The sequence below is a fragment of the Mytilus galloprovincialis genome, chromosome 3, assembly GCF_965363235.1.
Source record: "Mytilus galloprovincialis chromosome 3, xbMytGall1.hap1.1, whole genome shotgun sequence".
NCBI lineage: Eukaryota > Metazoa > Mollusca > Bivalvia > Mytilida > Mytilidae > Mytilus > Mytilus galloprovincialis.
Genome location: NC_134840.1, coordinates 61,531,950 through 61,556,662, shown reverse-complemented (window position 1 = coordinate 61,556,662; position 24,713 = coordinate 61,531,950). Strand labels below are relative to the sequence as shown.

Below are 24,713 nucleotides of genomic sequence, written 5' to 3'. Positions count from 1 at the left end.
ACAACAACCGATAAGTTTATTCTAGTCCCTTCTTCTTCTTCTCGAAATAATGCCCACCTTCAACATGATGATGCGGATGATCATGTCTGGCAAGTTTCGCATAATTAGACACAGATAAAAACAGGTCAAACAAATTGTTCTGTTGATTTAGTTTAAGCTTTAGGTCACTTGAGACTTAAATTATTATCGTTTATTGAGACCCACTGGAAAGAAATGCACCGCTATTCGGTGTAAATGTCATTACTGCGTCAACAGAATTGATTTCTCTTGCATGTATTTTTTGATTTTAATTTAGTACGCCAGACGCGCGTTTCGTCTACACAAGACTCACCAGTGACGCTCATCGCCGATGTATTGTATTGATTGTTTATGCATGTTCATTTCTTGTCAAAAGAGCTTCCGGTGGTTTCCGACTTGTAACGGCATTTGCCATGTTGGCAGATATAGCAAGCCACAACCCTCTCTTATGCCCGACGTGGATTCCATACTCCGTACGATCGCACAGTGGAAATATATAATCAAGTCCGATCTTACGAGCGCATTTTACCAAATCCCCCTGGCAAAAGATTCGATGAAATATTGCGGAGTCGCGACCCCTTACCGTGGAGTTCGCGTATATACACGTTGTGCGATGGAAATGCCTGGTTCCGAAACGACTCTTGAAGAACTAATGTGTCGTATAGTGGGGGATTTCTTACAAAACGATTGCGTAGCTAAGTTGGCAGATGACTTATTTTGTGGCGGTATTACCCCGGAGGAGCTTTTATACAATTGGGAATGCGTTCTTCAGTCGTTACAAAAATCAGGAGTTTGCCTATCACCTAGCAAAACTGTCATTTGCCCAAAATCGATAACAATCCTAGGTTGGATTTGGTCACAGGGTTCAATTTCCGTTAGCACACAGAGTAGTAACACTAGCCTCGTGTCCCACTGTGCGGGGTCTTCGATCATTTATCGGTGCGTACAAGATGCTAAGCAGCGTCATACCAAATTGTTCCAACTTAATAACCCCATTAGAAGAGAAAATAAGTGGTATGAAATCAGCTGACAAAATTATTTGGTCCGACATGCTAAGAGAACATTTCGAGTTTGCCCAAAAGTCTCTGAGTTCCCGTAAAGCCATCACGCTACCTAAATGCAGTGAACAACTGTGGATAGTCACAGACGGATCTGTCACTAAACGCGGTATAGGAGCGACCCTATATATTAATCGTGACGGTAAAGTTTCCTTAGCAGGATTTTTCAGTGCTAAGTTGCGTAATTATCAAGTGTTGGTGCTACCGTGTGAAATCGAAGCGCTTTCCATTGCCGCTAGTGTCAAACATTTCAGTCCCTTTATTATTCAGTCAAAACTGCTAGCTAATGTGTTGACAGACAGTAAACCATGCGTACAGGGTTTGAAAAACTATGTCGTGGTGAATTTTCGCCCAGTCAGTCCGCGTGTCACATCGTTTCTTTCAGTTGTAAGCCGATACCAGGTCAGCGTCAATCATTTATCCGGTCGTGCAAATATTCCATCCGACTTTGCAAGCAGAAACGCTTTTGTACAGAGCCTAATTGTCAGGTCTGTTGCTTTATATCGCGTATCGAAGATTCTTTCGTACGAGCCGTAAGCATTCTAGACGTTCTCAATCACGAATTGTGCCTACCTTTAACCACAAGGTCGGCCTGGATTAATATTCAATCAGAATGCCCTGATCTTCGGCGCACTCACGCTCATTTAAAACAAGGTACTCGACCCTCCAAAAAACTGACAAACATCAGAGATGTCTAACGTTACCTGAATGTTGCATCAATCGCCAAAGACGGTTTGTTAGTTGTTCGGCGTTGTGATCCTCTTGCTCCACCCAACGAATTGGTCATTGTTCCACGTACCGTTCTTGACGGACTCGTCACCGCTCTACATATTAAGTTGGACCATCCGTCAAAACACCAATTAAACCTCGTTTTGAAACGTCACTTTTACGCTTTAGATATGCCAAAGGCGGCTTTAAAACGGTTCCCTAAGAGCCTTGTCGAGCAGTCTTCAGAAGACCCACCGGACTTGGTTGGCATATCTTACGTGGTCGACGTTCTTAAGCGCAACCGTCAACTCATCCTGGTCGTCAGAGAAACTGTAACGTCGTACACTAGTACATGCTTTATCAAAGACGAAAACTGGGTAGCTTACGAGATGGGCTTATACACTTATTGATATTACTATAGGGGATTTGGTTAACCTTTATACCGACAGGTCAAAGACCCAATCGAGAGATCGGTACCTTGTTGTAGCGAGTGATGGCGATTGGTGTTTCTGTCACGGAGGCGGGAGCTGTTCTAAAGGCACTGGCTTTTAAGACTGTGTTCAGATATATACAAATTTATTATCAACAGGTTCAAAAATATACACTGGAATTAATTTACATTTATATAAAGATACATCCACTCACTCTCATTAACTATTCTCGACTCTCCCGCATCTCAACATTTACCCAGTTTTATTCTCGTGAAGGCCTTCACTACTTTCATCACTTTCTCACACATAAAATTGTCATTCATCCCCAGACCACACAACTATAGGGACAGAATATAAACAAACAGAGACATAAATTATACGGCTTCTAATTGGAAATGATACCAGTTAAAACACAGCTGCATTATACATTAAATTTAACGGTCAAATACTTAACACTCTTTACTATAGAAAATTTATGTGGGCAATTAAATACGGATCTGGGATCAGATATAAAGATGCAAGTTTCACCCTATGACATACCTCCCCAATTAACTGTGGCGTCCCGACACACAAACACACTCTTACTCATACAACATGAATTTATATACATACACAATAATATTATTATTATTTTTTTTTTATTATAATTATATCTTTTTTTTTCTTTTTCTAAAACACATTTAAACAAATTCAAAGTCTATGCATTCTCATTCGAAATATGAAAATCATTTATAATAGCAAAATCTTTAATATCATTCTCTTTTACCCACTTGGTTTCACCATTCTCATACTGTACAAAATAATGTTTTTCTAATCTCTTAGACTCATTTCGTGATCTCATTGTATCTAAAATTTTGACCATTGTATTGTCATTATTTTCAATTGAATCAATGTTCGAACCAATATCTCCTTCATCTGTAATGGGCCTATCATCAGGATCAACAAAGTGTTTGATACGATTAACATGTACCGTTTGTTCAGATTTTTTCGAATCACACATTTGAATCTTATAGTTCACATCTGAAAGTTTATCAATAATAATATATGGTCCATGCCAATTATGTAACAGTTTTGTTGATAGTCCTGGTTTTGTACTTGGATTAAAAACCCATATCTTTTCACCAATATCATAATTAATCACATCAGACTTCAAGTCATATTGTTCTTTTTGCTTCCGCTGCGCTGCCTGCAAATTGTCTTTGGCTAGTGTAAATGCCTCTTGCAGTCTAGTTACCATTTCTGATTTGTAATCGTCACTCGAGGTATACGTTATAGTAGGCGGACACATCACTGCTTCCACTGGTAGTACCGGATCACGGCCATGCATTAAAAAAAACGGAGTCTCTTGTATACTTTCGTGTAACGAAGTTCTATAAGCGAACAAAACAAAAGGAATAAAGGTATCCCAATCACGCTGGTGTCCACTAACATACATTGATAACATAGCAGTTAATGTTCCATTAAAACGTTCCACTAAACCATCAGTCTCAGGATGGTACGCTGTTGTAAATGTTTTCTTTGTGTTCATAAGTTTACAAATTTCTTTAACAAGATTTGATCGAAAGTTTTTCCCGTTGTCTGATAGTAGCTGTCTCGGCGCACCATGACGACAAACAACTTCTTCTATAAATACTTTAGCGGTAGTGGTAGCATCGGCATTAGGCACAGGAATTGCCTCAGGCCATCTTGTCAGATAATCACTAAATATTAATATGTATTTATTAGAGTTATATGTTGGTGGAAAAGGTCCAAGTACATCAACTGCAACACGGTCGAACGGTCCTGAAACTGCAGGTAATGGATTTAATGGCGCTTTAGGTCGGTGTTTCGGAGTCTTCTTAGTTGCACAGTCAACACAAGATTTGCACCAAAATTCGACATCCGAATACATTCCTTTCCAATAAAAACGATCTTGAATCTTAGTGTACATTTTATTTAAAGATAGATGTCCCGCTGTGGCATCATCATGACACGCATACAGTATTTCATCAATTAAACATCTCGGTATTGCTAATTGTCTTCTTAAACATTGTCGTCGCTTTCTGGATCCCGGTGTGAATAAATGATATAAAATACCACTATTGTCTAATTCATAATTATCCGATAAAATCACAGTTTCTCGCGCTTTCGATGACTGGTCCGGCAGTTCTCCTTTTTCCAAGTAGTTTATTATTGCAAACAAATTTGAATCTTTTCTCTGCATTTCACAAAGTCTATCAATAGAAAGTTTGGGAATAACATCTTCAATTTTATTGTCTTTTAATGGCGCAATAGGAGGAATTCTCGATAATGCATCTGCGTTTTGATGCTTTCGGCCGGCTCTATGTTCAATTTGAAGATCATATTCCTGTAAGGTCAATGACCAACGTGCTAACCTTCCAGCTGGGTCTTTAATGTTCATGAGCCATTTCAATGGATTATGATCAGTTATAATTGTTACTTTTCTTCCATAGAGATAATGTCTGAAGTATTTCACACCCCACACAATAGCTAGAACTTCCTTTTCTATCACCGCATAATTACGTTCGTTCGGTTTAATTGTTCTACTTGCATACGCGATCACCCTTTCACCTTCTGGTCCCTGTTGAGCCAAGACTATTCCAAGGCCTGTATCACAAGCATCTGTCATCAATAGGAAAGGTAAATTAAAATCCGGATAGTGTAGTATGGGATATTGTGTCAAGGCCTGCTTAAACATGTCAAAGGTTCTTACACAATTTTCGTTCCTTTCCTTAAAAGCTTATGAAAACTGTCTGCTTTACTTGCAAAGTCAGGAATAAATTTCCTATAGTATGATATCAATCCTACAAAACTTCTGAGTTCACTAACATTGTTTGGCTTCGGAAAGTTTTTGATTGCACTTACTTTCTCTTTATCAGGTGAAATACCATGTTCATTTACACAATGTCCTAAGAAAGTGACTTCCCGTTTTGCAAAGAAGCACTTTTTCGCCTTGAGTTTTAATCCTGATTCTTGAAATCTAGTAAAGACACTTTCTAATCTATTCACGTGTTCTTCAAAGGTTTCAGAAAAGATTATAACATCATCGATATATACAAGACAAGAATTCCACAATAATCCAGAAAGGAGCGTATCCATAAGTCGTTGAAACGTCGGCGCACTATTACATAATCCAAACGGCATAAAGTTGAATTCAAAGTGACCACCAAAATATGAAAAGGCTGTTTTCTCTTTATCAGATTCCTTAACAGGTACCTGATGATATCCTTGGCACATATCTAGAACAGTATAGTATTTCGATTTGTTTAGAGCATCTAGCATTTCGTCAATTCTCGGAATCGGATATACGTCCTTTTTCGTAACTTCATTTATCCGACGATAATCGATGCACAGTCTTATCGATCCATCACGTTTGGGAACCAAAACTATCGGAGCAGAGAACGGACTTTTAGACTTCCGAATAATCCCTTGATCACATAAAACTTTAACTTTATTGTCTATCAAACCCCTTTCACTGAATGGGATTCTAAACGGACGTTGATAGATTGGTTTGCTATCACCAATATCAATCGAATGTTCCATCAATGTAGTATTTCCAAGCTGATTATCAGAAAATGCAAATATAGACTTGTACTTTTTCAAAAGAATTTCTAATTTCTCTTGATCACTATTATCTAATCCTTCATCTATATTGAATGTATTTGTATTGTCATTAATACTTTCTTCTATATCTATTCCATTCATAGAATCATACTGTAAATTATCTCTTTCAGAAAATTGCATATCTTCTAAACATTCAAAATTGATGGATTCCTCATTATTAAACACAATACAAATATTTCCTAAATCTACATTGCATGAAAAATCACACAGAATATCTAATCCTATAATACACTGATAAGAAAAATTACTAGCTACGTAGACACTATACACAAAATTACACTTATTTCCAATCTTGAATTCTACATTTGCTTTTCCAATAATTTCAATTTTATCACCTGACGCCGAGGTGATACAGACATTATTTACTTCAGATACATCCCTCCTATTAACAAAACAATCATTCACAATACTAACTGTTGATCCCGTATCAACTAACATTAAAACACTTTTCTCATTGACTAATCCTCTAATTTTGGCGACACAAAATTTTGGATTTAATTCACAGGAAATAACATTTTCCTTTACAACATCGGAAAAAACATTTTCCTTTACCACATCTGAACTAACCTTGGCGAGACAAGATTTTTCAGTACTAACATCCAAATCATTCAGAACAGACGTCGCGACAGACGAATTTCCGAAATTTCTATTTCTAAATACATTAGGAGGATTCCTTTCCTTTCCTGCTGCCTTCCCTCCTATTAAGGAAGCAGCTCTTAGTTTCCCGACGCATAAGTAGAATTCTTCTCATCACAACTTCTCTCTACGTGTCCAACTTTCATACAGTAGTTGCAAATTGGTCTACCGTCTGATGCTCGTAGGTTTCTGTTGCTTCCATATCCTCGTCCTCTTCCTTGTCCTCTTGATTGTTGGAATCTATTCCCACGATTTCCAAAACCACCTCTTCCTCTCGTAGGTATATTGTTCATTTGCATTGCCAACACTTTCATTTGTTCAGAAAGATCTTTAATGTTATCCTCCAAATTGTTATTACTTATTGCACATGCTGCAACTGTTTGTTTGTCCCGATTTGTCAAAGTATTGTTGCATTCTTCTCTTTTTGCTGACCTAAACGCTTCTTCAAATGTTGTAGGATTCGATAACATGACGAATCGTTTAATGTCCTGCTTGAGCCCTTGAATAAAATGTTCTTTAATCAGAACGTCTTTCTGATCTCTTTTCATATCGGAATATGCGCGTGTTGCAAGTTTATTAATTTCTGAAGCGAAATCTTCAACATTTTGTCCTTCACGTTGTCTGGCCTGGAAAAGGTTACTGTAATACAATGATTGTAATTCCTTGGGCATAAATCTTGTCCTAAGGGATTCACATAATGTTGCTATATCTTCCTTTTTGTCGTCCTCTAGAGATTCGTAGAATTCCGCTGCACGGTCTCTCAAAAATGCAGGAAGCGTATTTAATTTTCTTTCACGGCTCCATTCATTTGCAGTAGCAATTCTATCAAAATTTTTCAGCCAACTGTCAATATCTTCGTCCAGATTTCCATAAAATATAGTAGGTTTCACAATGTCTTTAGTAGGTGATGGTTTAAATGTACTTAAGTTTGTCCGTATTTCAATTTCGTCATCTTCCGATCTATTTCTTCTTGATCGTCCTTTGGGCGGCATATTGTAGAGTTGAAAGTTAAGTCCGAAATGTTAAATTAATTAAATCCAAAATTAATCCAAAATGAATAAATCCCGCCGCTGGCCACCATAATGTCACGGAGGCGGGAGCTGTTCTAAAGGCACTGGCTTTTAAGACTGTGTTCAGATATATACAAATTTATTATCAACAGGTTCAAAAATATACACTGGAATTAATTTACATTTATATAAAGATACATCCACTCACTCTCGTTAACTATTCTCGACTCTCCCGCATCTCAACATTTACCCAGTTTTATTCTCGTGAAGGCCTTCACTACTTTCATCACTTTCTCACACATAAAATTGTCATTCATCCCCAGACCACACAACTATAGGGACAGAATATAAACAAACAGAGACATAAATTATACGGCTTCTAATTGGAAATGATACCAGTTAAAACACAGCTGCATTATACATTAAATTTAACGGTCAAATACTTAACACTCTTTACTATAGAAAATTTATGTGGGCAATTAAATACGGATCTGGGATCAGATATAAAGATGCAAGTTTCACCCTATGACATTTCATCACTTGAAAAAATTCTCAGGCAATCAAATCCGCACCTCGTCCTACAAAGTTTCGGAATGTTATCAAGTTTTAAACACTATAAGTGTCCATCAAAATCCAAGATATTCCCAGAACGTATACAATCAGGAGTCTGATTCTGATGACTATGATGAAGATAGCCTTCCTGAGCCTATCCGTGACCTACCACCAGATCGCGCGGAGTCCCCGCCTATTCTTATTTGCGAAAATATCGACGATGTTGAAAATCTGGACGAGCCGACTGGGCAACCCGATAATAGTCTCGAACGTGACTTGACACTTTAAATGTAATGCTCACTCGTCACCTTGGGTTGTTAACTTAAAGATACGTCATATTTCATTTACTGCTCATTTTATGTTTATTACAATGTTTATGCACAGTATTCTTTGTTTATCTACTTTAACAATATTTATATATACATTAATTTGATTGCATTCGATGAAGATATAGAGAATTTAAAGGAGAAAAGAAATGTCAGTATTATTTTGTTTCGTATAGTTGTGTTTAGTTTATGCATATTGATAACATTTATTTTCATTCATGTTCTTACAATAACAGAGATTATTAGTTGACAATTGTATATATATATATATATATATATATATCATGTATAGAGAGAGAGAGAGAGACTTTAAAGGACAAAAGAAGTTGCGCCAATGTATGGTATTGATTGTTAATATACTAGTCAACAAAAGAAACGATACACGACTTTGAAATAAAATTTATCAAAAAGTATTAAATATAAAACAAAATGAGATAAACAATTTTAAAAAGCTTTCATTTGCAATGTATGCACATGTGTCAATGAAAATCAAAACTTGTCGGAAAGTATCTAAATTCCGTGTGAACGATTATAAGGTGCCAATTAGTTTTGCGGAAAGTTGAAGAAAAATCGACACGTAATTTTCTAAGTACTAAATAAAATTTTAAATTTGTTTAAAACTATTCAATATGCTTATCAAGTTGTATTTCATGTTGTAACTAATGGGTTAAAATATTGTTTTTTTCAAATTTTTTGGGAAAAAAGGGTTTTTTTGAAATCTCAAAAAATGCAAAAAAAAATTTTTTATTTTTGTCTCAAATCAATGCTTTAGATATGAAAAAAACACACAGTAAATTTGGAACCTTTCGGATTAGTTTTAAGATTGTGACCGCTTTTTGAATATCACTTTACACATACTGTCTATGGTAAATCAGTTGATAATGTATACATTTTAACGATTTCTCGTGGGGCCGAACTTTGCTTAGCAAATAAACGAAGAAACTGTATGATTTTTAAAAACAATTTGATGGCAAACATTGTCTTTACCTTTAAATGAGAGGTTGGCATCATTAGTTGGAACTTCTGTTTTTCAAATTGTCGTTTTATGTAAATTTTGTAAAAAAAAAAAATCGCCAAAAAACGTCACGAAAGCAAAAACATATTTTTTTAAACGGATTTATATTTCCATAATGATTAAGTATTACTACCTTCAATATTGGTCCTATAAACGGAAAACTTTATCTTTAATTTGAAAAAAGTCTTGTATCGTTTCTTTTGTTGACTAGTATATATGTATTAATTTGTATTATCTCCCTTACACCATGTGTAGTACTAAATGGGGGCCCCATTACCGGCAATGCTATTTTTAGCAATTATTTCCTTAAATGGCGTTTTTAATAAACTAATTATGGAAAAACTGTTGTTGTCTAATTGAAGCTCGATATATCTATTTGTGATTTTACCGCACTTGAATATATATGGTCCCATGGCTTTTCTTGATGTATTTTGGTTTTTTTTACGATACCTTACGATTTCGCATTAAATTTTCAGTATTTTGATCAACATTAAAAAAAAATTCCGACCCTTCATCCTATACATTTAAGGACAAATATGTGCTTGCATGAAACTTTATTCATTATGCTTTCCAGAAAAAAATATACATAAATGATATAACAACCAATCACAGAGAGCCATCTATTTTTATCTCGATGACCCCTTCATAAAATGGCTGCGCCCATGTAATTTTATTTGGTACATTGTAACCTATACATGTATGATTGATGGGTTATTTCCCTTTATTGTTTACCGCCTCACGATCATTATTAAATGTGCCTTTCTAACGATCACATTTGTTATAGTTGTCTCTGCTTACTGGCGCATATCTAAATAGTTATAAAGCCAAACAGTACAAAGTTGAAGGATATCTTGAAGAGCATTAATGAGGATCCAAAATTTCAAAAAGTTGTTCCAAATACGGCTAAGCTAATTTATGTCTTCAAACCCTTCAAAAAAAAAAGTAAAGAAATGTTTAAAACGATTATCTGAAATATTGATTGTTTCAATACATCGCGATGACAGTGAGGGCAAATCTGTGATGTATTGCTTTCGCCTAGATTTCCATTACGTAACTTTTGTTTTGGGTTTTTAACCGATCTATACACATGATAAATACGCGGACATTAACAAGTGCAAACAAATTTTATGAACAATGATTTTATACAGTTTTTTGTTTGATTTGCTGATCTTATTTGTTAATACAAAATTCTAAATCTACATATTTCACCTTTATCAATATTTAGGAAATCTAAAGATCCCTGTGGCAAAGTAATCTGGATGAAAGTCTTTGCCAAACTATTCTAGGTCTTATATAAGTGAATATCCATTGGAAAGTGTTGAGCTTCAAAACATCACAAGGTAAAGGATCAAAGAAGCTTATTTGGGGAATGCAGAATGACAAGCAAATAGACCTGATCAGTGGCGTAGCTAGGTCATTTTCAAGTGTACGCCCGAACCTCGATCAGGGCCTAAAGGCCCTATTGGATCCAAGCCAATGAACCATCTGGTAGTAGATGAGCGGATGCTAAGCCTCCGGAAGTTTTAAAGTTATCGAGAATGACATACCATTCATGTCATTGAAAACTCATATCAATAACAACATTATTTAGATTCAAAATGGTTATTTGTTTATGTTTAATCTATCCATTGTTTATTTAGAATCATAAATGAACATGAAATGATTAGTTTTTCAGTTGAGTTGTTCAGGTGTAATATTAAAATGTGTAAATAGAACCCTGGTTCACGCCTGAAATTTCTCCCCGCGAAAAGTTTATTCATTTATCAGTCCATTACAGGATTTAAACAATTTCTGCACAAGTTTCATGACAAAATATGGAGGTTTATAAATTTATCGTGTAAATTAACTCGACATCATAGATACCAGGCACAGGCACTCGTCTCAGAAAAAATCCTTTATACCTTAGTTTATATAAAGGTATAAAGGTTTAAAAATCTGAGAAGAGTGTCTGTGATACTAGGATGGAATTTTTTTCTTGCGCTATACACGTTTTCCTCCAAGAAAGTTTCATTAACTTTGACAACGGTTTCACAAATAATTTATATGTACCAAATTTTAACCTCAGAATGTAAATACTTCAAGAAATTCCTTTGATTAATCCAGAAATTACGGGAAAATTCATCATATATAATTTCGTCATGATGCGCTGGATACTCTTTTGACCATAAACAGTTTTTGACCAGCTATCGTAAAATCATACCATATACTGAACCTACATCTACACAGTTACAATTAAAAAAACATGCAAACAACATTTCGAATCTAAGTACATGAGGAATTGCTTTAAAAAAGGAAAGCGAGTGTAGAAATCACGGTAGATTTAGACTTTGACAGAAAATGAACAAATATATAAATATGACACCAATTTTGTCATTTTTATTCGAAATTACAAGCAATTGAAGAAAGACTTAGAACGTTGATGTATTGTTAATCATTCTTTTAATAATATCCAGATGAAAATATTTTGTTTTACCAAATCCAAGTGTACGCCCGGGCGTTTTGACGTAAACGTAGCTACGCGCATGCTGATTGAATGTCAAATATTATATTATTCAGGCAAGAACATCACACACTGCATGTTTAGTAATAAATAAACACAAACTGTCATATAGCACTTCAAAATATGACTGGTAACAAATAATAATTACGCTGTAGATTGATTGGTGTTTGCAATAAACCGCCTAATCACAAAAAGACAAGAGCTTATTCAAAAATGTATAAAATAAGTACTGTTTTATGTTTGAAAAAGCTCCTTTAATATATTTGTAATTAAATACACAGAACTCAAAATGATATGATCTATACTTTAGTGATTGTTAGTGTACATGTTTTTAACTACAAAAAAATCAGCTAATAATTTTATTACGAATAAAAGCTGTGGCCAGATATTGTCAATCCATATATGTATTTTGTTTTAATGGCACCTTCTGAGATAACTGTTTTAACACATGACGCAATCAATTTTCGTGAACATTTTAGAAACGAGGACGATATTCCGCAATCCACGGATCCTAAGAAAAGTTTATTGTAGGGTAAAGAAAGGGGCAAGATACGACTCTGGTAAGTTTTAAATTAATAACTTTTTTTATATTTAGACTTACTCTAAAATTGCGATTTAATTGTAGATTTTTCTTATCGTTTCTGTTAAATTTATTCACATTTTTTTTAATAAGAGACGATTAAGACTTGAAAACATTTATTACAGGGGCGGATCCATCCATTTTAAAAGGATCTAAAAGGGGACTCGCAACCCAGAGTAAAAGGGGGTTCCAACTATATGCTACCATTCAAATGCATTGCTTGCTTTCTTGAATTTCTTACCCTCAATGATATGCTTAGGAAAAAGATGTAATATTACCTAAATTTAAAATGTTAAATAAACAGAAAATACGTTTCTCTTCCCAATCTTTCAGTCCCCACCCCACAAATTTCTTTTTATCTACCGTATTAATTCTTAAGACAAGTCCATCTAGAAATGAAGTCTGATTGATCCCATGCAGCTACCCCCTCCCTGTTTTTAAACAAATTTAAATGTGATCCTCATTAAATGCAATCCACTAATAGTTACTTCATTGTAATAGATATTCATAATCATCAGACAGAAACGGAATCAGTTAATTCAATTTTACTTGATGATCTCTTAGACATTTATGCTTTTGATCAAGTTGTCATAAAATTGGACGTACAAACTTTTGAAGCTAATGTTTTGAAGGGAGGCTACAAATTTTTTGAACAAGTAAAAGTGGAAGCATTATTAATGGAATTTGTTGCACATAGAGAAAAAGAGAGTGGTAAATTTATTGCTGATTTCTTGCTATCTCATGGCTTGAAACCAAATGTTGCAGATAGCATTAAAAATGATTATAAAAAATGGGGCAATGAAGTTTTATTTTTACGTAAAAGTAAAGTTGCTGCTACTGTACGTACAACTCTCCCAACAGTTGTTTTTGAAAATAAAAATAAAATTACAATCACTTCAAAAAATGAAGCTTTAGGGAAGGTCATATCATACTCTGGAAATAAATGGACATCAGATGAAAATTTTTGTCCAACTGATACAAGTAGATTTGTTGCCACCAAATTAGGACACCCATATAATGTACCCATGTTTGTTTACAAGTATGAAAGAAGATCTGTGGGTTTCTGGGAGAATAATTCAAGGTGGAATTTGGGAAGAAGATCTTGTCAATAAAGTTATAGCACAAATGAACAACTTTCCCAACGCTGTCTTCATTGATATAGGATCCAACATAGGAGTATTTTCATTGGCTGTAGCAAGTAAAGGGAGAACTGTTATCAGCATAGATTGTTTAAAAGGAAATGTTGAAAGGTTTTGTAATTCAATTAAATCTGCTGGTTTTTATAAGCGTATGACTATTATTTATAATGCCGTTTCCAATGAAAGGAAGAATTTTTCTTTAGGAACTTACGAAGGCAATGTAGGGGGAACATACATAAAGGAACCAGCCATTGGAGAACGCCTTATTAACAACATTTTACTGGATGACTTAGTACCACCTTTTGAACTAAAAGTAGTTGTGAAGATGGATGTTGAAACACATGAAGCAAATGTTTTACACGGTGCTAAAAAGTTTTTTGATTCTGTTAAAGTACACTATTTCTTATTAGAATTCGTTTCTCATAAAGGAAAACCAAGTAGGAGTTTTATCAGCAATTTTTTTGACTTCTATGGAATGGAATCAATACTACCGTCCACATCACAGTTAGCAGACACATCCACATGGCCGAATGAAGTGGCATGGAGGAGGAAAAAAGAAGATAATACAAAGAAAGAAGAAAAATTAACAGTCAGAGACACTGAAAAAAAAAGAAACATTCCAGAAACTCAAAATAAATTTTCACACTCCAAACAAATTACATCTGACCAAGAAACATTATGGAAAGTAATATCACGATCATCATATGTGCAACAATAGACTGAAGCTAATTTTTCTTGCTGGTTTTGAAAACCGAATCACAATTGTTTATAATGCATTATCAAACCAAAGAGAAAAAGTAACATTAGGTACTTATAGTGGTAACGTAGGTGGAACTTTTTAAAAAAAATTGATAATAAGGTCATTATAAAAAACATTTGAATTGAAAATGTTGGAGGGAGCTGAGATTTGTTTTAGTACTGTTGAAGTTGAAGCTATATTTTTAGAATTGTATCTTACAGAGGAAATACATCTGGTACCGACATTATATAGTTTCTAGAAAAGCATAAACTTTTTCCTGAGTAATTTATGGTCGCTACATCTGCGCAATTTGTACGTGTAATTTAAACCTTTGTCGACAATGTAAAATGGTCCATCTTGTAAAGTTTAGATGAATATCCAACTGGTACTTTTGGAGTGAACACTAAAACTTGGTCGTTTACTTCAAACTTTGGCAATTCTGTACGTTTGTCGTAATTTGTTTTCTGCTTTTGTTGAGCATGGTTTAAGTTTTCTGTAGCTATTGCCTTAGCTATTTTCAAGTTGTCCAGTATATTATCAATATGTGTTTTCAAGTTTTTGTTAAGATCATCCCTTGGGATAAGGTTGGCATCAAAAGGAAGGTTCATGTCTTTGCCAAAAACAAGATAGAATGGAGAGTACACTGAAGAATCAGATGGAGTCATGCGAAAAGCTATAAGAATACCAGGCAGTAGTTCTGGCCAGTTTGACTGTTGTTCATTATTGACAGTTCTAATGCATTGTATGATGGTTTTGTTGGTACGCTCAGCAATTGAATTTGTTTGAGGATGGTAAGAGCTTGTGAAGGAATGTTTGACATTGAAAATGTGGTTAACTGCTGCAACAAGCTTGCTCATGAATCCTTGACCACGATCTGTACAGATTGATACTGGGCTTCTAAATCTTGTAAATATCTCTTTGTGCAATACAGAGGCAATTTCTGCTGCACTTTCTGACTTAACTGGAAAACATTCTACCCATTTACTGAAAGACTATACTATGATTAAAATGAAGCAATATCCTTCGCTTGTCTCTCTCTTAAAAGGACCAATAAAGTCCATGTGTCATCGAGCAAATGTATCTGTAATTGGCATTGGTGCCATTGGAACTCTTTTGGAATGTTGTGGATATTTTGCTTTTTGACATGGTTCGCACCCTCTGATGTATTCTGTAACTACTTGGTACATGCGTGGAAAATAGTATTTCTCTTGAATGGATTGGTATGTACGATCAAAACCAAAGTGTCCGTGATCATGGTATGCCTTCATTAGATCATTTCTAAGTGTACGTGGTAATGCAAGTTGTTTGATGAACCTTTTGATTTTTCTTAAACCTTTCTGTCTTGGTTGGTACTGATGATACAGGACATCATCTTGCATGATGTATTGGCTTGCCTCTAGGACAAACTTGTGTGCTATTTTCTTGTCATCTGGAAGTTTGGTGTTTTTCACATATTCATATATGAGATGAAAATCTGGACATTCACTCTGAAGTTTAACTATTTCTATGGGTATCATATCAGCTGTTGTTAATTCTGCAACGAAAGGTGATGTGCTTTGAGGTTGATCAGAATAGACAAAAGTAACTTCAAGAAAAGAATTCCAAGATTGCATGAATTGAAGGTATGACATCTTCAGGTTCAGATATATCAGATTATTTTACGTCTGGATATTCACGTCTAGAAAGACAATCAGCACGACATTTTACCTTGTCTGTATAAAATTCCCATGTCACATTCTTGTAACAAAACTGACCATCTGGCCAAGCGACCAGTAGATTGTTTGATGTTGTTCAGAAATTTGAGAGCATTGTGATCTGTATATACTTTAAAATGTTTGTATGCTAGGTAAACATAAGTTTTGACTACTTCAAATATAGCTAGACAGTCATGCGCACTAGCTGACCATTTCCTCTCTACTTCCGTTAAACTTCGACCACCATAAGCTATAACTTTTTCTTGACCTTCAGAATCTAATTGACAAGAAAATAACCAATAGCTGTGCCGCTGGTATCAGTGGTAAGAATAAAGTCTTTCGACATGTCAGGATAAGCAAGAATAGGAGATGAAATCAGAGTCTTTTTGTGTTTATCAAAAGCAACTTGACAATCCTCTGTCCATTCAAAATGTACATTGTCCTTAGTCAGATTATGCAAAGGACCTGCAATGTGGCTATACCCTTGAACAAATTTTCTGTAATAGTTACAGAGACCTAAGAAACTTCTGACTTGTTTTTTCAGTTTTAGGCACTGGAAAAGATTCTACAGCTTCAATTTTAGATTTGTCAACTTCAACACCTTTCTTTGAAACTTTGTGGCATGATAAATCACTTCTTTTCAAGCAAACTGACATTTGCTAGGTTTAAGAGTGAGGTTTGCAGCTTTCAATCTGTCAAAAACCAGCTGAAGATGTTTTAAATGATCTTCAAATGTTCTACTAAAGACAAGTATGTCATCTACATAGACTAGAGCAATTTGGTAATTTAGACGATGAAGAACATGAGTTAAAAGATGTTGAAAGAAGATGGTGCTGCTGATAAACCAAAAAGGAAGCCTGTTCCACTGTTAAACACCAGTAGGAGTACAAAAGCAGATTTATGAGCTGTAGCTGGGTCTAACTGACACTGCCAGTATCCGGACAAAAGATCTAAAGTAGTGAAAATTTGCGCTTGTGAGCGTCCTAAGGAGTCAAGAACATCCTCCATGCGAGGCAAAGGAAAAAACTTGGGACGTGACAAGTTATTACGGGAGCGAAAATCACGACAGAACCTTAGTTCCCCAGATTTCTTTTTGCACATGACTACAGGTGCAGCCCATTCAGTGGTGGACTCTTCAAAGATACCGTGTGCAAGCATTTTGTCAATTTGTTTGTTCATTTCTTCTAGAACTGGTGGAGATTGTCAGTGAAATCTTTTTCGTATTGGTGGCGCATCACCAGTGTCAATTGTATGTTTGTATAGATTCGTATTTCCTAGTTCACTTAAATCTTTGGCAAAAACTTGTCTATTTTTAGAAAGAAATGCTTGGAGAATAGTTTTTTGATCTTCAGACAGATCTGAATCACTGAAATAAAAGTCTAAGATGTCACCCTGGCCATCAGATTTAGAATTCTGAGTTTTCTTATCAACTTGAGTGTCTGTTGAAGAAGTGATAGATTTAGAGTCAACTGCAGAAACTGATGCAACAACAAAGTTAGCTGGCAAATGAATAGTTTTAATCTGTAGGGTTCATCAATCTCATGTAAGAATTGCCAGTGTCATCAAGTTGAACAATGCACTTGCCCCAGCTAATGATTGACTTGGTAATGTGTGCAAGGGTTCTAAAAGAGCTGTTTGGTTTCTTAAATTGGACACTTTGACTGGAACGTCAACTTGGTGTAATGCTTTGATGTGAATGTGTCTCTTTGTACGAGCTAAACCATTGTTTAACTCTACAGAATGTACAATTTTTTCATCAGTGTCTGGTTCTGGGATAAACAGAGTGTTAGTGGGACAATCAATGTTTGCTCCATTTTCAGTAAGAAAATCAAACCAAAGAATCATACTCTGTTGCATTTTGGAGAAGACATGAAAACGATAGACAAAAGAAATATTCACTATAATAAAAGGCAAAAGGAGAAGTCCTTAAATGGGATGGTGTTCGCCCCCAACACCTAGTGCTACAGCATCTTAAACTCTTGTTCGCTGAATTTGTTTAAGATCAAAGTTTAAAGATGATGTAAGGGGGCGAAGGTATTCCACGGAAATTTTTTCGCTCCTACAAATCCAAGTAAAATCAATAGATTAAAGACGTAATCCAGAGTATAAGTATATTGAATAGGTGCCTACTAGGTAGACAATTGAATTATAACTAGCTGTTTCAATACTTTTACAAATATACGGACAAATAACCATATTGAAGATGGCAAGTTCGGACATCAACAGTGCTGATGTCAGCCATATTAAAAACTTACCCGAGTCATACAAAAACGCAGTGAAAAATGGTCTGATGTCCAATAACCAGGTTGAAAACCCTATGAACCCACACGAGATACTAGGTTCTGTTAAACCAGTTTTCCTGCTGGAGAAAGACCTGTTTGGTGATGTCAAACCAAACATAGATCAGTTCCTCAACCATGTTGAACTTTATAAATCCATTGATCATATTGTTAATTCTAGAAACCTCAAAGGTTTGCAAAGGGTAAAAGGGATGTGGCGTATTTATCCCGACTCTGAAACTGACAGAGACACTTTAATAACAAAGGGATTGGTTTTAAGGAAAAAACTTTTGAAAATCTATACCCGCAATCCTAATTCAAAGGTATACGATCATGACAATCCTCATCACTGGCGTGTTAGGGTCAAGAACATCCCATGCTCTGCTGAGGATGGACAGATTATGAGGGCGGTAGAAAATCTAGGAGGGACAGTCCACACATTAGACAGAGAGCGACTCAGAGTTGACGGTTTACTCACCAATTGCCAAACAGGAGACAGGATATTATACTGTGAACCCATGGGAAAGGTCTTACCTAGAACTCTCAGAATTGGTAAATATATGGCCGTTTTGTTACACAAAGAGCAGAAAACTGATTCCTCTCAGCTCACATGTAACAAATGTCTGCAAACTGGGCACGTGCTCAGAGAGTGTCCAAATGAATGGGTATGTACAACATGCAATAACCCAGGACATAAGAAAGCTGAATGTCCAAATTTCGAGATTGTTATTGCCAACGCCCAAGAATATCCAGTCAACGTCAATAACGCTAGCATGCATGAATCTGAAGATTCAACAAGCGAAGATGAAAATACATCTCAAAATAAACAAACAAATACTGAAAAGATGGGAACCACTAACCAGTCTCCGTCTTTTTTACAAAATTTCAATGTGACAAGCGCAAATTTCAGCTACAATGCGTCAAATAAAAAGGATGCAGCTCTTAATATGAACGAGCCTGAACACCAACGCATTCCAGCAGCTAAACATAACAATGAAATTAAAAAGGCAAAAGCTAAAGCTAAAAAAAAGTCTGGCAAAAAAAACGGTCCACAACAACTCAATAAAGACAATGAAGAGAATCCTAATCAATCAACATTGTTCTTTCATTTCCAAGGAAACAACAATGTTGGAACGCCTGATGGACGCAAAGACAAACGCCCGGCAACAACACCAACCGACCAAATTCACGAACGAACATCAAACATTCAGAAACCAAAGGGACCCTAACTATTATCCAGCTCAACTAAATGTACATAAACTTTATAAACATTAAATAGTAAAATTATCTATCTATTTCCATGAACATTTGTATATATCTACTTTTTTTCTGTGTTTTTATTTATAGTGTAAAAACAAACAAAAAAAAAGAGCTTTTTGCAATAAAAGATTGTATGTGTCCAACTGATGTTATGGCAAACATAAACAATGTTTTCATTTTATGTTTTTTCATGACTTTTATTTATTATGTAAAAAAAAAACAAAAAAAAAAGAATACGATATAATATTAGATTATATGTGTTTGAATAATGATATCGAAAATGAAAATTACTTATCTTCCATACATATTGTATATTGTATTTGTGTTGATAAGAGTAGTACATGTATATTAACCAATCAAAAAGAGAAATATGACACAATAGATCATACGAAAACAGTGTAATGTTTAATTTATCTTACATGTATATGTATGTTTATTCACAAAATACCAACAAAAACATATGTCTGAAAGAAACAGATAATTTTAACACAAGCATTAAACCAACAAAAAGAAAAAACTTTTATTCACTAGTTAACAAACGATCATTAGTTCTAATATTCACGTCATTAGGCTGCATTAGTTTAATTCAGCTCATCACCAAAATGCTTTTATTACATGTATGCACTGATTGCACAAACGAATCTTCTATTTTCTGCAATTCAAACAAGGATACTTGGAAAATATATCAACCACTAAATATTCCTACGAAATTACAAATATGGTACGCAACCATATGTAGTATATCACTATACACCGCATCACACAAAGGAAGTACGAAACTAATTACATTCATATACTTTTGCACCATACTATCTAGACACACATACTCCACAACCAGCTATGCTAATCCTTTCCACGCAGTATATTCACTTGAAGTACAGATCCGTATTTTATTAAAACACATGACACACACAACAGCTTTAAGTGAACATTCAAAAATCTCCAAAGAATTCTACACAAACAGACATCATTTCCAGGTTCAACTGTATGGAAAGTTTAAGACGTCATCAAAAACTGTCGAGCATATGTTTCATTTGATCACAGTTATAACGTCGTTGAGCGTTCGAACAATCCTTATTGAACAATCCAAATATCTGAAAATAGAAAAAGTAATTTCTGAAAATCAAGCTCCTATATACATACAGGTACATGTACATTTTACACCTTTGAAAAAAGAAAAAACATATTTAAATCTATTAATTTTACAGCACAAAGTAAAATCAATAAGATGGCTGCAAAACTGTATTATTGTAAAAAACACATATTATAATGATACATATATACTATATATACTCATGCATTACTACTATTATACATTTAGTCTTGGTTGTATTGTATACAACTACTTAGAACAGTTAGTTTTGATGTATATCTCTGTGTAATCTTTGCTAATACACGTATAGTTCATTATTTAGATGAGTAATAATTTAAATATTTGCTCCTTGAACTGCCAAGGGCTAGGAAAAAAAAGAAAAACGAGATAGACTATATATTTGGTGTGAAAATCAAAAATGTGACATCTTGTTTATTCAAGAGTCCCATTTCACTGATAAAAACATAAATATAATAAATAGTGAAACTAAATGTAAGATATACCATAGCTTTGGCAATTCCCTATCTAGAGGTGTTTCAATTTTAATTAAAGATAACATAAATCACAAAATAATAAATGAAATTAAAGATGAGGAGGGTAGGTTTATTCTAATTAATGTAGAACTTGATAATAACATCTTCACTTTAGTTAATGTATATGCACCAAATATTTAAAGAAATAGAAATTCTTTCTTCAAAAAAATAAACAACTTAATTGAAAATAATAGATTAGGCATTTTAATACTTGGTGGGGATATAAATGAAAGTCTAACTGAAAACGACAGAAAAAGTACGAGTACACAAAAATTTAATAAACCTGTAAATAGTTTGAAACAATTAATAAAAAAACACAAGTTAGTTGATATATGGAGAGAAATTAACCCAAACAAAAGACAGTTTACCTGGAGAAGGAAAAATAACTTTAAGATAGCAAGCAGAATAGATTATTTTCTTATCAGCTCCGATATAAGACCACATATTACAGCAGCAGATATTAGACCCGCTGCTATTTCTTACACTGATCATCAGGCAATTTCGTTAAAGCTAAGACACAAAGCACAAAGCAGAGGCCGAGGTTTCTTTAAAATTAATAACAGTATATTGAATGACACACAATATCAAAAGCTCATTAATAACTTAATTCAAACTTACAAACAAAAAATACTTACTACGGCTGTAGATCCTCGAGTTAAGTGGGATGTTTTTAAAGCTGAAGTAAGAGACATAACCATCAAATACTGTAGGCAAAAACAAGCTGAAAATAAAAATGAAATAATTAAATTAGAACTGTCATTAAAAAAATTGAATGAAAATGTAGGAAAACTCACAGGATAATAATGTTCAAAATAGAATAAACAATGCTGAGAAAAAACTAGAGAGCCTATACATAAATGAAGCAAAGGGAGCTCAGGTTAGATCGCGTGTAAAATGGACAAAAGAAGGAGAAAAAAACACAAAATTTTTTATAGGCCTTGAAAAATCCAGACAGACTCATAAAAATATTTCTGCACTTACGAATGAAAAAGGAGAAATTATAACAGATTCATCTGAAATTTTAAAGTTAGAAAAAGCCTTTTATGAAAATTTATATAAAAGTACAAATCCTAATGAAAATGAAATAAAAAAATATATAACAGAAACAAAAGTGGATAAAACTCTTTCTCATGAGGAAACTCAAAATCTAGAAGGGGAGCTTACCATAAAAGAATGTACAGAAGCTATTAAATCTATGAAACTAAATAAATCACCAGGCATCGACGGGCTCAGCGTAGAATTTTATCGAACCTTCTGGACAAATTTAAAAGAAATTGTTGTTAAAGTTTTTAACACATGCTATCAAAAGGAAGAAATGAGCACACTACAAAAAATAGGAGTAGTCTCTTTATTATATAAAAAAGGAAACCCACTTCTTTTAGACAACTATAGACCAATTACTTTACTCAATGTTGATACAAAACTTATGGCATATTCTTTAGCACAACGTCTTAAACCAATACTAACTAAAATCATCCATAGTGACCAAAACGGTTACATAAAAAATAGGTATATAGGTTTCAACATTCGTCAAATTCAAGACATAATAGACCATGCAGAATACTTTAATATTGAAGGAGCATTGCTCTTCATAGATTTCTCCAAGGCCTTTGACTCATTGGAATGGCCATTTATGTATGAAGCACTCAAGAAATTTGGCCTTCCAAATTCTTTTATTAAATGGGTTAAAACTCTGTACAAAGACATAACTGGTTGTATGTTAAACAATGGGTGGGTCTCATCACCATATAACATTAAACGTGGTATTAGACAAGGCTGCCCGTTAAGTTCCCTGATTTTTGTTATTGCTGTAGAAATTTTGTCCTGCAGAATAAGACAAGATAACAACATCAAAGGTTTTCAAATTAAGCTAGATACTAAAACGCACAGTTTAAAGATTTCTCAATTAGCTGACGACACAACACTTTTTCTAAAATCAAAAGATGAAGTACGTCACACTCTTAATATTATTGAAATCTTTGGAACACTGTCTGGTTTAAAATTAAATAGATCAAAAACTGAGGGCATTTGGTTAGGAAAATTAAAACATTGTAAAGATAAGTTTGAAAATATAACATGGAATAAAGGACCAATAAAAAGTCTAGGAGTTTATTTTGGAACAGATCGAGCTGAATGTGATAAGCTGAATACTGAAAAAATAATACAGAAATGTGACAAATTAATAAGTAATTGGAAAAAAAGAAATCTTACAATGATAGGTAAAATAACAGTTGTAAAATCTTTTCTTATACCAAACCTTACATATTTAGCTTCAGTCACAAACCTACCACATGAATTCATTCAACAGTTAAAACTCTTATCTACAATTTTATATGGGATGGTAAATGAGAAAAAGTCAAACGAACCACACTAAGCAAAAATACTACTGAGGGAGGGCTTAAGATGACAGATATAGATAATTATATAACTGCACTACAAATAGCATGGATCAAAAGACTTACTGCAGATGATTTTGCTAACTGGAAAGTAATTCCGACATTTTACTTTAATAAATTCGGTGCTAATTTCATGCTACTTTACATGAATCTAGACAACATTTACTCTATACAAAACCTACATAAAACTTTACCAAAATTCTACTTAGAAATTGTAAAGTCTTGGTTCAAAGTACACTGAAAATTTAAATAATACCAAACTCAATATGAATTTTAAAAACATTAGACAACAAATCTTATGGGGAAACAAACTGATAAAATTTCAAGGAAAATGTTTAGTTTTTTATAAATTGGATAAAAGAAGGTATTATATATGTTAATGATATAATTGACCAAAATGGTAATATCTCTCAAGAAATAATATCTAATAAAATATCCTCAAAATCCAATTTAATGTTTGAAATTTCAAAACTTAAATACGCTATACCAAATGAATGGCTCAAGGTACTTCAATCAGAAAAATCAATAAAATCAAAAGTAAAAAATAAACTTAACCTTTGCATTAATACAAAAGAAAAAAATAAGATAATAAGTTTACAAGTAATGGAAACAAAACAGATATACACACACATTAATAGTGGAAATGAAGACACGCCTTCAAGTTTCTTTAAATGGAAACGTGTCCTAAATTTAGATTCTTTAATCCCAATTAAATCAATGCTTAACTTTGTATTTACTTATTTAAAAGATAACAGATTAAAAATATTTAAATGGAAATTGCTGCATCATATCCTTCCTTGTAAACAACTGCTTTTTCAATGGAAGATAAAAGAAGACAGTAAATGTGACTTATGTAATGTAACAGAAGATTATAAACATTTTTTTCTAGAATGTCATTACTTTAAAACTTTTTGGGAAAAGATTAAAATACTATTAAATAAAGTTAAAATAGGTCATCATATCCTAAACTACAGAAATCTCATTATAGGATATAAAATCAGTGATATTAATTATTATGATATAAATCTGTTGGTGACACTCATCACATTTTCTATTCACAAGTGCACCCACAGTTCAAATTATAAAACTACAAATTTTGATGTGTATGCCCTGTTCAAAAAA

At 33.9% G+C, this 24,713-nt stretch overlaps 1 long non-coding RNA gene across 1 annotated transcript; it reads right to left on the bottom strand.

The window, feature by feature from the left end:
* Window positions 1–20,075: 20,075 nt before the first annotated feature.
* Window positions 20,076–21,923, bottom strand: LOC143068556 (uncharacterized). The gene is made up of 2 exons (XR_012976194.1): window positions 21,831–21,923; window positions 20,076–20,663 (listed from the first exon to the last, which is right to left on the bottom strand). It is a non-coding gene; the product is annotated as an uncharacterized LOC143068556 (long non-coding RNA).
* Between the last annotated feature and the right edge of the window lie 2,790 nt (window positions 21,924–24,713).